The sequence below is a fragment of the Crinia signifera genome, chromosome 7, assembly GCF_055691185.1.
Source record: "Crinia signifera chromosome 7, ASM5569118v1, whole genome shotgun sequence".
Classification (NCBI taxonomy): domain Eukaryota; kingdom Metazoa; phylum Chordata; class Amphibia; order Anura; family Myobatrachidae; genus Crinia; species Crinia signifera.
Window position 1 is genome coordinate 151,644,184 of NC_139223.1, and position 13,708 is coordinate 151,657,891.

The following is a 13,708-nucleotide window of genomic DNA, read 5'->3' on the forward strand; positions in this document are numbered from 1 at the left end:
GGTCGAAGTCATATTGAATTACAATGATCCACCGAAAATCTCTGTAAACGATTTCAAACAAATGTATTTTAAATTGTTTTATTGTGTAGAATAAATATTTTGTACTTTTACAATTGTGGACTGGTGAAACCACCTTCTGAGCGCACCTCTACACCTTCTCTCTTCATATATATATATATATATATATATATATATATATATATATATATATATATATATATATATAAATATATATATATATATATATATATATATATATATATATATATATAGATATACATACACACACACAGAGGGATATTCAGAGAAAAATAAAATACAAAAATAGAGTGAGAGTGTGTTTTATTTATATATATATATATATATATATATATATATATATATATATATATATATATACAGGATATGGGTCCCGGCACTCCAGCAGATGTGTCCCGCAGAGACTTAGGTGCTCTTCAATCCCGCTAGGGAAATGTACAGCATTTAGAACGCTGGAGTCACTCTAAGGTTTTTAAACTGCACGGCGGCAGTAATCAAATGAAGCAACAAACACAAGTATAGTGCAAATCGACGTTTCGGGCGGGTAGCCCTTTATCAAGACATAACAAGTGAGGCAAAAGTACTTACATATATAGCAGTCAAACAGTCAAATCACTCTGTGTCACCACCACCCGTGCTGGCCCCCGGCAGGGAACTGATGACGTCACTGGCGCTCCTGCACCAGCGTTTCCTACATCACCTGGGGGCGTGTGTCAATCACCGTGTCCTAGGTTACCAAAGTGACATGTAAATAATAAAGTAAAGTAGAGCGTAAAGCTACTGTGTATAAAACACCAACCGAATGTGTGTGAAGGAAGAGGTGACCATGGAGATATGTGTGGAATGATGGTGGCAGCCCGCAGTGTCTAGGCGGTCTGCGGGTGTATGTAAAGCCAGGGGTGTACGGTATACAGTACCGTGATGTGCTGCGGGTCCCGTCCCACAGCGCGCTGGAGGGGAATGAGTGTGCCGCTGGTCAGGGTGCTGAAACTTGACCTGTAAGTGGATGGCGTCTCGGCCCCTGTGTATGTGACAGTGTTGAAGTGCTGGTGTGTGCGTGTGTGGACTGATGTGTGTGCTAGTGGTAACGTGAATTTGGCGACCAACCACAGTGGTGCCAGAGTGTGGGTATTATGGGATGTGGAGTGAGCGCTGACCTGGGGTGTGGATGTGTGCAGTGAGTGGTGCGCAGGAGGGGGTGTGTTACTGTGTGAAGGCTACTATGTGAAAAGGAGGAAACGTGTAGCAGGCAACCACTGCCGGTGGTGCCCGAATATGGGTGTATATCGATGTGGAAGTGTATGCCTATGTGTACTGGCAATCGTGTCTAAGTGGGGGGGGGGTGTTTAAGATAGAGTGCAAGTGTCAAAGTGTATGTGAACTAAGTGCTATTGCCGGGGGCTGAGGTGCTCTGTGCGGTAACAATAAAATGCAAATGAGGCAACATGTAAGTCCCGAGTGCCGCACGCATCCCCCCGTATATATATATATATATATATATATATATATAACGATCCTGTTAACCGGCACTCCTCGCAGACTGCATGCACATATCACCCGGTGCATACCCTCCTGGCTCTTGCTGGACACATACTCAACAATTCCGGTTGCACACTTGGGTTTCAACTGAAGAAAAACTGACCTTCACACATGGGGTAACGGCTTTCAAGCAACGTTTCAATGTTTTAATACATTTTTTTCAAGCTCACAATACATAATAAAACAACATACCTTATATACCAGTCCTCCCCCACCATGTGGAATAGCGTTTCCGGAGCCGAGACCGCACACCCGGCCGGGACGCGCTCAAATGACGTCATCACGTTGTCCCTGTTGCCAGGGAAACGTAGACGCTAACTTCGTGAAACCCAAAACAAATCTAAAATTGTCAAACAAAAACAACATTATAGTAAACCAGATAGGATCGAGCTGCATAAACCCGCTATACGGGTATTAAACATTAACATAACACTGTGAACAGTGTAATACAGAGCAATCAAAAGCAACCAACCCCCAATTGGTCATTGAGGCCGTGGGGGATTAAAGTATTGAGGCGCATAATCCACTGACTCTCTCTTTTCAATAAGGCAATACCTCTATTACCGCCCCTTTTAAGGGGTGGAATATAGTCGATCATTCGATATCTTATCGATGTCAATGAATGTCGACATTCCACAAAATGCCTGGCGACAGGCTGATCACTGCCGCCTACTTCAAGAGCCAGTTTTATAGCAGATCTGTGGGCTGTCATACGCTCACGAAACGTCCGTTCCGTTTTGCCCACGTATGACAGCCCACAGGGACAAACAATTTGATACACCAAAAATCTCATTTTGCAAGAAAGATGAAATCTTATATCATAAACCTTCCCCGTTTGAGGGTGTTGAAATGTTTTCCCTTTAAGGAGAAACCCACACGTGACACACCCACAACCGAAGCATCCATTTTCAGGTTGTAAGAAATGTTTGCTTTTAGGTGTCGACATATCAGACATGTCGGTTTTAACCCAGTAATCTCTGAGGTTACGACCTCTTTTGTAACATGAAAGTAACCTGGTATTAGTCAAGCCTAAGGCTTCATCAGAAGTGATCAGGGACCAATTCTGTTTGGCAATTTTGTTTATACACTTGCTGTGAGGATTCAAGACAGTGGGCCAGGGTAAAATTTTTTGCGAAGATTTTTTTGGAGTTTTACACAGTAACTCTGTTCTATCCAATTTTAAGACTTTATTTCTATCAATATTTCAATTGTGCCATCGTGTGGCCGGCCGATGCCCAATGACGGGCCACCGGCTGCTCACTGGTACCAGATGTAAGGGCCGATTTAATATGTATATATATAATCTCAAGCTGATGGACGGCGGCACTCAGAAATAAAGACACGTACATGTGTCTTTATTTATGAGTGCCGCTGTCCATCAGCTTGCTAGTTTGGGAGCCATTGTGTATGGAGTCCTATTAGGCGGAAGGCAACAGAGAAAGTTTGGGTACTTGTTTCCTAGGACGGCCACAATCGCGGGCATCGTGTACCTTTAAGTTAAGGTACACGATGCCCGCGATGGACCCGATTTCCTTTGAAATCAGGTCCATTTTGCCGGCAAAGGAAAAATCGGGGGCATCGCGTCGGTCGTGAGCATTAACATGGCCCCCGACGCGACCGACGCGATGCCCCTGATTTTGCCATAGGCTTCAATGTTAAAATATTTTTAACATTGAAATCGGGAGCATCGGGTGGGTCATTATAATGGCACAAGATGAGATGGACTTGATTAAGTCCATTTGACATAGGGAAAAATGTGAAATGGGCCAATATGACCCATTTCACATTGTATATGGCCCCGTCATGGGTTACGCAAGGCCATTGTGAGCGTCACCCCACGATTGACGCCAACCCGAAGCGTGGCGAGCGCAGCGAGCCCACGAGGGGTGGCGGTGCGCGTCCTCCGACCTTTTCATACCCCTACTATCCACGTCAGCGTGGAGTTGAGAATATAAAGTGTGGCGAGCGCAGCGAGCCACCGAGCCCGAAGCGTGGCGAGCGCCCGCGTATACCTGTGAAGTAAAATGGATCCATCACTTATGTATCCATTTTACCTGACTATGCACGCTATATGACCTGATAAAAAGGCCAATGTAGGCCTTGAAACGTTGTCTATTTTATGCATCTTTTACACCGATAAATATCTATTTGAAGTCCTTTGAGTGCCGCCTCTATGTCCGCAGGGAGCACACCAGCAGTCCACGGATCGACATTGTATATGAATTACTGGAGGGCACCTAGGCATTGATTATCTTTTCCAGAGTGCCGATTTCGTCTCTACAGCTATATATATATATATATATATATATATATAGGTGACAATTGTAAGATGGCGCCCTTTTTTATGACCTCAATAATTGGGTCAATACTGCCTTGTATTCAAACGTTAAAACAAGTAAAGTAAAGTCCAAAGTTTATAAACATTTATTAAAAAAAGTCTCTTGTTCCACAACAGTGTAAGTGGCGTTTCCAGACTTATTAAAAAGGTTCACGATATTTCTTTTATTTCAGGATAGCAAACAGAATGTTCCCAACGCGTTTCGTCCCTACGTGGGACTTCATCAGGGGTTCGCTATGAACATATAAAAATACATTTCAGATAAACATTTACGGTAATTGCTACATACATTAAAAATTCTTTAAAAAATGATGTTCTTCAGACTTAACTTTACATTTTGTTGAATGATAATTATTAGTCAGGCTTGTTCTCTCAGTACATTACACAGAGAAATCAAAACATGCAGGTGAAAACAGGTGAAGGAAAAACAGGTGAAAAATGGAAAAAATAGGAAACAAAATCATAATTCAAGGTGTCCAATTACATACCGGATGTCATTATAATCAAATCCAACGATTTTGGTAGGGGAAGTGTCTACAATGAGTTGGTTTATTTGTTAGGTCCTTATAAAGAATTTGTTCTAGGGTACCTAGTGAAAACAGTACATTGATATGAGGGGAAATAATACAAATTACCCTCCAATTCCTAAATCCATATCTATTTTGGATTTTTATTTATAATTTGTTATAAATCGGTGTGGAAATTTAAATTACTTACTCTATCGCTTTTTTCACTCATAAATCAGCGTAAGAGCCTCTCAATTTACACACAAAGATACACCTATACATAGGGACAGATTATGGCAAATAACTAGATGGAAATCTGATTAGGTGTTTACCCTTAAATTACCATATAATTCATACACTCGGGTTCGTACCTTAATTAGGTTGAAAATTTAACAGCTCTGTTTCATATAAAATGGACCAGCTTGGCCGTTTCTCCGAGATCTGCCGGGGTTTCCCAAATAGACTGCTATGTCTGTTAGGGCTGAATTAAACAAGGACTGTCTGTTTTAGGATACCTTATTCACCATGTTAATATCCAATTAATTTAAATATTTTGTAGTATGGGAAAGTATACATACCAATGTTGGAAATTAATATAAAATCTCAATACAGAGTCTGGGATTATTCAGGGTACAGTTCTCGCTGTTTAACAAAAAGAGATTAAATTATACTAAATGAGAAAAAAAAATGCTACAATAGAATAACACTACTTTTTCCCTTATTGGCAAATTTCAATGGATGCTTAGTTTGGCTTGACATTGTATAAGTAAAAATAAGATGATGGTGGCTTACCCTTCAGGAGATGTGCTCTGTGTGAATGCTCTGTAAGAGTGGAGCTAACCTACTCTCCAGCCCTGGTTTAAATAGGGCTGATGTGTGACATCACTTCCTCTTACTATATTAGCATGCCAGATCTCTTTTTTTTTTTTCTGAGAGCCGGACTTCCCAGCCTGCTTTGCGGCTGTCAGTCCGGTTCTTGAGGAAACTAAGTGGCTAGGAACCTTTGAACGGGTTCCTAGTTAAGCGTATCTTAGGGCTCATGTGTTATTAATGCTTTTTTTGGGCTAGTATATAGCATATGTTGGGGGACAATTGGTCATAAGTTATTATGCTTTAGTAACTCTTATGTCATTAAGTGTTTAAAGTGATGGCTGTATTAGTTAGTTTGTTTGATAAACTTATATAGGTGCTATTAGCTGTTTAATGTGTTCAATTAAGAAAACTATCTATATTGGTATTTTAATTAATTGCTATACTTGCTTAAATACTGTGTTTTTAAATAATTATTTTATTATTTGTGTTTATTATTTCATAAGTGTAAGAATTAATCTATATTTTTCTTATATGTGCTAATAAGTGTTTTAATAAGTGCTATTAATTAATTATATTGTGTTATTATGGGTTGTTGTTTTTTTTAATTAGTGCATATCGGTCACTCATTTAGAGACTAAATCTGATCCTTCATCTATCATATTATTAATGAAATTACTTAATTGTTCTAATTGATTAACTGATAGTTTTTTATCTGTTTATTTTTGTGGGAATAACGCTTGTCCTAGTAAGAGACTCTTAGTGGCCTATTTGAGATGACAAAATATCGGCTATATTATTTCTTTATGGTGGAGTATGTTACCTCCTTTATGTTGTAAGCTTAAAATGTTAATAAATTTGCCTTCAACAGAACAATGTGACCCAAACTATACATTCATTGTTACAGTGATATGCCAATTCACAGTCTAGGTTGAAGTAGATACATTTATATATTTTATCCATAAATATCCCATTAATCAAGGTAAAAAAAATTTTATGGATCAATGTAATTTGTACTCTCTCCTTAGGATAATTCTATTCCCATGGGTTAAAGGAGCAAGACTATGACCAAACAGATTAGAGGAATGAAACTATGTCTATGTTTTCATTTAGGCCCTTCGGACTTAAAGTGTCCAAATGGAATATCCAATAGGACTCTCTCCTAGATAGGAAGAGGTCTCTATCCCCTCCCCTATCGTCGGGTTTGACATGTTCTAAAACCATGAATTTTAGACTGTCAATCTTAGATCCGTGGTTGGACTGGAAGTGGCGAGGGAGGCTATGGTTTTGTACCTTATTTTTGATGTTCCTGAGGTGTTCTTGAATCCTCAATTTGATGCTTCTCTTGGTCTTCCCAATGTACATCATATTACACTCACATCTAATCAGGTATATCACATAATTGGATTCACATGTGATGGCGTCCTTCACTTTAGCTAGAGAGGTGTACTTTTTCTCCTTCTCTATATGCTTGCAGCATATACATCTGTTACATGGAGTGATTCCTTGTCTTCTTTGAAGAAACCCACTTTCTTTCTGTGTTTTTTCTGTGGGTTTCAATCTACTGGGGGCTAAAATGTTTTTGAGATTCGAGGCTTTTATAAATGTTACCATTGGTTTTTGTGGTAGATGAGGGCCCAGGATGGGGTCTTTGAGTAGTAGGTGCCAGTGTTTGTGAAGGCATCTCTTTATTTGCTGATTTTCTTGGTTGTAATTCGTAATGAATGGTCGCCTTTGGTCCATCGTGGAAAAGATGGGTTCTTTATCTTCAAGTAGCGTAACCCTTGAAAGTGTGGAAGCTCTCTCTTGATCTTGCATGATTTTCTCTTCTTTATACCCTTTGGCTTGAAACTGTTCTCTTAATATGTTCGATTGAGCCTAATAGGTTTCATTAGAGCTGCAGTTTTTCCTAATCCTTAGGAACTGGGAGTAGGGGACATTTTCCTTCCAGAGGGGTAAATGGCAGCTATCTGATGGTATGTAATTGTTTACATCTGTTTCTTTGAAATGGGTTTTTGTGGTGATGGTTCTGTCATCTCCAATTTCGAAGACTATGTCCAGGTAATCTATTGTTCTTGGATCACACTTGTATGTGAATTTAAGATTGTAAGAATTCACTTGGATCCTTGCCATTAACACTTCTATACTTGGTAGGGCGCCATTCCATATGATAATAAGGTCGTCGATGTACCTCTTGTAAAAGCAGATGCTGTTGTGTTTGTAGTTTGTTCCATCATACAGTTGATTCTCCTCCCAGTCATTCATATAGATATTTGCATACGATGGGGCAAACTTAGTCCCCATCGCTGTAACAAAGTTTGAAAAAGATGATGATTTCCTAAGTGATGTGGATGACCTACAACAAAAACTAGACTCTCTAGAGAGTGATATTATCACACGTAAACAGAAAAAGTTTGCGAGGGATAAGTGGGACTACGAGAACGGCAAGGTCCACGAGAAACCCAACAATGACTACAACAGAACCGTCCCTAGAAATAATAATCCACCCCAAAGATGGAGAAGACAATTCGACAACCATAATGAGGTATTCTCCAATAATGGAGAAAAATATCAACCCCACTACAGGAAACAATATTACGTATCCAATTATGAAAGGAGGAGATCTTACAGAACACCCTCCTATGGGGAGAGAAGACGTACACAGACCTATAGACCCAGGACACCCACTAGAAGGGAAAACTATCCCCCACAAAGTAGAAGAAACCAAGTTCGAGAATTGGGTTCACCAACAGGACGCCCTTTTTTAGGGGAAAGGAGGAAGGTTAGATTCCCCAGATTACAAGAAGAGGAACAACTACACATAAGGCTAGACTCCCCTCAAGGGAGGAAAAGATCATTAAAAGGAGAGGATGTAGAGGAGGACGACAACTCACCCAGAAGAAAAAAACGCCCAGAAGTATTGGAAAGGGAAGCAGCATCTACAATTTATCCAAGAAGACACTTTCAGAATCAGAGGTCGCAGTTTTAGAGAAGGGCATGAAGTTTGCCCCAAACCAGCATGTGGATCAATTCCAGTTATTCGTGGATCTTAATAAATATGTCCGCAACTTGACATTACAACGTCATTTCATAAAAAAAACCATGAAAGAAAATCAACTGATTTAGAAACCCAAACCATTAGTGGCATTACCATCGAAATATTACCCTGTAGAGTCCAGAGGAAGCCACATAGACATTTTCTATGAAACAGTCAAGGAAGACTTCAGACGTATGAAGAAAACCAATGAAAAATACCATCGAAATCTCCCACCCCTGGAACAACAAGCCCTAAAGAGTCTAAAAAACGATAAAGATATAGTAATTAAAACAGCGGATAAGGGGGGAGCAGTGGTCATTCAAGATAGATCAAACTACGTCATTGAAGCTAAGAAACAACTTGAGGACAAATCAACATACTCTGCGATCCCGTATGACCCGACGCAAAAATATAAGGAAGACCTGATGAAAATCCTGAAAAAAGTCCTACAAGATGAATTCATATGTCAAAAAGAATTTGAATATATGGCAGTGGACAAACCAAAAATTCCCATCTTCTACCATTTGCCGAAAGTCCACAAGGACAATAAAAATCCACCGGGTAGACCCATAGTGACTGGAATAGACTCCCTCACAGCAAATCTATCTCACTATCTGGACCTGAGACTTCAAAAGTATGTAAAAGTACAAAAATCATATTTAAAGGACTCTACAAGCCTCCTGAGAGATTTAAGATTCTTCCAATGGTCACCTGAGTATCACTGGCTAACTATTGACGTACAAACCCTGTATACATCTATTCCTCACAATAAAGGTCTTGAAGCGGTGGCTAGAATTCTCTCTAAAGATGACACAGTAAAACCTGAAGAATGCGAATTTCTAATTTCCAGTATAAGCTTTATCTTACATCATAATTACTTCGAATTTGAGGGCAATTTTTACGCTCAAAACAGAGGAACAGCGATGGGGACTAAGTTTGCCCCATCGTATGCAAATATCTACATGAATGACTGGGAGGAGAATCAACTGTATGATGGAACAAACTACAAACACAACAGCATCTGCTTTTACAAGAGGTACATCGACGACCTCATTATCATATGGAATGGCGCCCTACCAAGCATAGAAGAGTTCATGGAAAGGATCCAAGTGAATTCTTACAATCTTAAATTCACATACAAGTGTGATCCAAGAACAATAGATTACCTGGACATAGTCTTCGAAATTGGAGATGACAGAACCATCACCACAAAAACCCATTTCAAAGAAACAGATGTAAACAGTTACATACCATCAGATAGCTGCCATCTACCCCTCTGGAAGGAAAATGTCCCCTACTCCCAGTTCCTAAGGATTAGGAAAAACTGCAGCTCTAATGAAACCTATTGGGCTCAATCGAACATATTAAGAGAACAGTTTCAAGCCAAAGGGTATAAAGAAGAGAAAATCATGCAAGATCAAGAGAGAGCTTCCACACTTTCAAGGGTCACGCTACTTGAAGATAAAGAACCCATCTCTTCCACGATGGACCAAAGGCGACCATTCATTACGAATTACAACCAAGAAAATCAGCAAATAAAGAGATGCCTTCACAAACACTGGCACCTACTACTCAAAGACCCCATCCTGGGCCCTCATCTACCACAAAAACCAATGGTAACATTTAGAAAAGCCTTGAATCTCAAAAAAATTTTAGCCCCCAGTAGATTGAAACCCATAGAAAAAACACAGAAAGAAAGTGGGTTTCTTCAAAGAAGACAAGGAATCACTCCATGTAACAGATGTATATGCTGCAAGCATATAGAGAAGGAGAAAAAGTACACCTCTCTAGCTAAAGTGAAGGACGCTATCACATGTGAATCCAATTATGTGATATACCTGATTAGATGTGAGTGTAATATGATGTACATTGGGAAGACCAAGAGAAGCATCAAATTGAGGATTCAAGAACACCTCAGGAACATCAAAAATAAGGTACAAAACCATAGCCTCCCTCGCCACTTCCAGTCCAACCACGGATCTAAGATTGACAGTCTAAAATTCATGGTTTTAGAACATGTCAAACCCGACGATAGGGGAGGGGAGAGAGACCTCTTCCTATCTAGGAGAGAGTCCTATTGGATATTCCATTTGGACACTTTAAGTCCGAAGGGCCTAAATGAAAACATAGACATAGTTTCATTCCTCTAATCTGTTTGGTCATAGTCTTGCTCCTTTAACCCATGGGAATAGAATTACCCTAAGGAGAGAGTACAAATTACATTGATCCATAAAAAATTTTTTACCTTGATTAATGGGACATTTATGGATAAAATATATCAATGTATCTACTTCAACCTAGACTGTGAATTGGCATATCACTGTAACAATGAATGTATAGTTTGGGTCACATTGTTCTGTTGAAGGCAAATTTATTAACATTTTAAGCTTACAACATAAAGGAGATAACATACTCGGTACTCTTTACCTAGAACGGCGCCAGCGATTGAAATTGCGGTCGTCGCGGGTAAAAATCGCGGTCATCGCGGTCATCGCGATGACCGCGATTTTCCCATAGGGAACAATGTTAAAACGGCAGATTGACCGCGATTTTACTGTTAAATGCCTCAATGGACCCGATTTGGGGCCAAATAGGCCAAATTAACCCTTAAATGTCCCCCCAAATTTTTAACGCCACCCCATGATCCACGCCAACCCGAAGCGTGGCGAGCGCAGCGAGCCCGCGAGGGGCGGCGGTACGCGTCCTCCGACCTTTTCATGCCCTACTATCCACTAGGGCGTGGTGTGAGAATATAATAGTGTGGCGAGCCCGAAGCGTGGCGAGCGCAGCGAGCCCCGCGAGGGGACGCGGATACCTTCACAGGTAGACACGTCCCCTCGCGGGCTTCACAGGTGTCCGCCTCGCCACGGACACCTGTGAAGCCCGCGAGGGGACGCGCATAACTGTGAAGGTATCCGCGTCCCCTCGCGGGGCTCGCTGCGCTCGCCACGCTTCGGGCTCGGTGGCTCGCTGCGCTCGCCACACTATTATATTCTCACACCACGCCCTAGTGGATAGTAGGGCATGAAAAGGTCGGAGGACGCGTACCGCCGCCCCTCGCGGGCTCGCTGCGCTCGCCACGCTTCGGGTTGGCGTGGATCGTGGGGTGGCGTTAAAAATTTGGGGGGACATTTAAGGGTTAATGGGCTCTGTGGCCCATTTAACATTGATTCCTATGGCCAAATCGGGTGGATTGAGCCATTTAACAGTAAAATCGGGTCCATCGCGCCTTTTAACATTGATTCCTATGGGAAATCGGGAGCATCGCGTCGCGGGCATCGCGGGTACATTTATGGCCGGCCGCGACGCGACCGACACGATTTCCATGTTTAACATTGGTTTCAATGGGAAATCGCGGGCATCGCGTCGGTCGCGTCGCGGCCATACATAAATGTACCCGCGATGCCCGCGACGGGCGCCCTTCTAGGTAAAGAGTACCACATACTCCACCATAAAGAAATAATATAGCCGATATTTTGTCATCTCAAATAGGCCACTAAGAGTCTCTTACTAGGACAAGCGTTATTCCCACAAAAATAAACAGATAAAAAACTATCAGTTAATCAATTAGAACAATTAAGTAATTTCATTAATAATATGATAGATGAAGGATCAGATTTAGTCTCTAAATGAGTGACCGATATGCGTTAATTAAAAAAAAAAAAACCATAATAACACAATATAATTAATTAATAGCACTTATTAAAACACTTATTAGCACATATAAGAAAAATATAGATTAATTCTTACACTTATGAAATAATAAACACAAATAATAAAATAATTATTTAAAAACACAGTATTTAAGCAAGTATAGCAAATCATTAAAATACCAATATAGATAGTTTTCTTAATTGAACACATTAAACAGCTAATAGCACCTATATAAGTTTATCAAACAAACTAACTAATACAGCCATCACTTTAAACACTTAATGACATAAGAGTTACTAAAGCATAATAACTTATGACCAATTGTCCCCTAACATATGCTATATACTAGCCCAAAAAAGAGCATTAATAACACATGAGCCCTAAGATACGCTTAACTAGGAACCCGTTCAAAGGTTCCTAGCCACTTAGTTTCCTCAAGAACCGGACTGACAGCCGCAAAGCAGGCTGGGAAGTCCGGCTCTCAGAAAAGAAAAAAAAAGAGATCTGGCATGCTAATATAGTAAGAGGAAGTGATGTCACACATCAGCCCTATTTAAACCAGGGCTGGAGAGTAGGTTAGCTCCACTCTTACAGAGCATTCACACAGAGCACATCTCCTGAAGGGTAAGCCACCATCATCTTATTTTTACTTATACAATGTCAAGCCAAACTAAGCATCCATTGAAATTTGCCAATAAGGGAAAAAGTAGTGTTATTCTATTGTAGCATTTTTTTTTCTCATTTAGTATAATTTAATCTCTTTTTGTTAAACAGCGAGAACTGTACCCTGAATAATCCCAGACTCTGTATTGAGATTTTATATTAATTTCCAACATTGGTATGTATACTTTCCCATACTACAAAATATTTAAATTAATTGGATATTAACATGGTGAATAAGGTATCCTAAAACAGACAGTCCTTGTTTAATTCAGCCCTAACAGACATAGCAGTCTATTTGGGAAACCCCGGCAGATCTCGGAGAAACGGCCAAGCTGGTCCATTTTATATGAAACAGAGCTGTTAAATTTTCAACCTAATTAAGGTACGAACCCGAGTGTATGAATTATATGGTAATTTAAGGGTAAACACCTAATCAGATTTCCATCTAGTTATTTGCCATAATCTGTCCCTATGTATAGGTGTATCTTTGTGTGTAAATTGAGAGGCTCTTACGCTGATTTATGAGTGAAAAAAGCGATAGAGTAAGTAATTTAAATTTCCACACCGATTTATAACAAATTATAAATAAAAATCCAAAATAGATATGGATTTAGGAATTGGAGGGTAATTTGTATTATTTCCCCTCATATCAATGTGCTGTTTTCACTAGGTACCCTAGAACAAATTCTTTATAAGGACCTAACAAATAAACCAACTCATTGTAGACACTTCCCCTACCAAAATCGTTGGATTTGATTATAATGACATCCGGTATGTAATTGGACACCTTGAATTATGATTTTGTTTCCTAATTTTTCAATTTTTCACCTGTTTTTCCTTCACCTGTTTTCACCTCCATGTTTTGATTTCTCTGTGTAATGTACTGAGAGAACAAGCCTGACTAATAATTATCATTCAACAAAATGTAAAGTTAAGTCTGAAGAACATCATTTTTTAAAGAATTTTTAATGTATGTAGCAATTACCGTAAATGTTTATCTGAAATGTTTTTTTCATAATGGGACCATTAAGGGGCCATGGGACCATTATTCATATACATCCATATTGACATCTTACTAGTATCATTCAATTTGAAACTACTATTCGCCCCTGATGAAGTCAC

General features: G+C 39.9%; 1 protein-coding gene across 2 annotated transcripts in view; it reads left to right on the forward strand.

Annotated features, from left to right (window-relative positions):
- Window positions 1–13,708, forward strand: part of LOC146020677 (lymphocyte antigen 75-like) — a 341,840-nt gene that overhangs the window by 146,750 nt on the left and 181,382 nt on the right. The gene's annotated exons all lie outside the window — the stretch shown is intronic.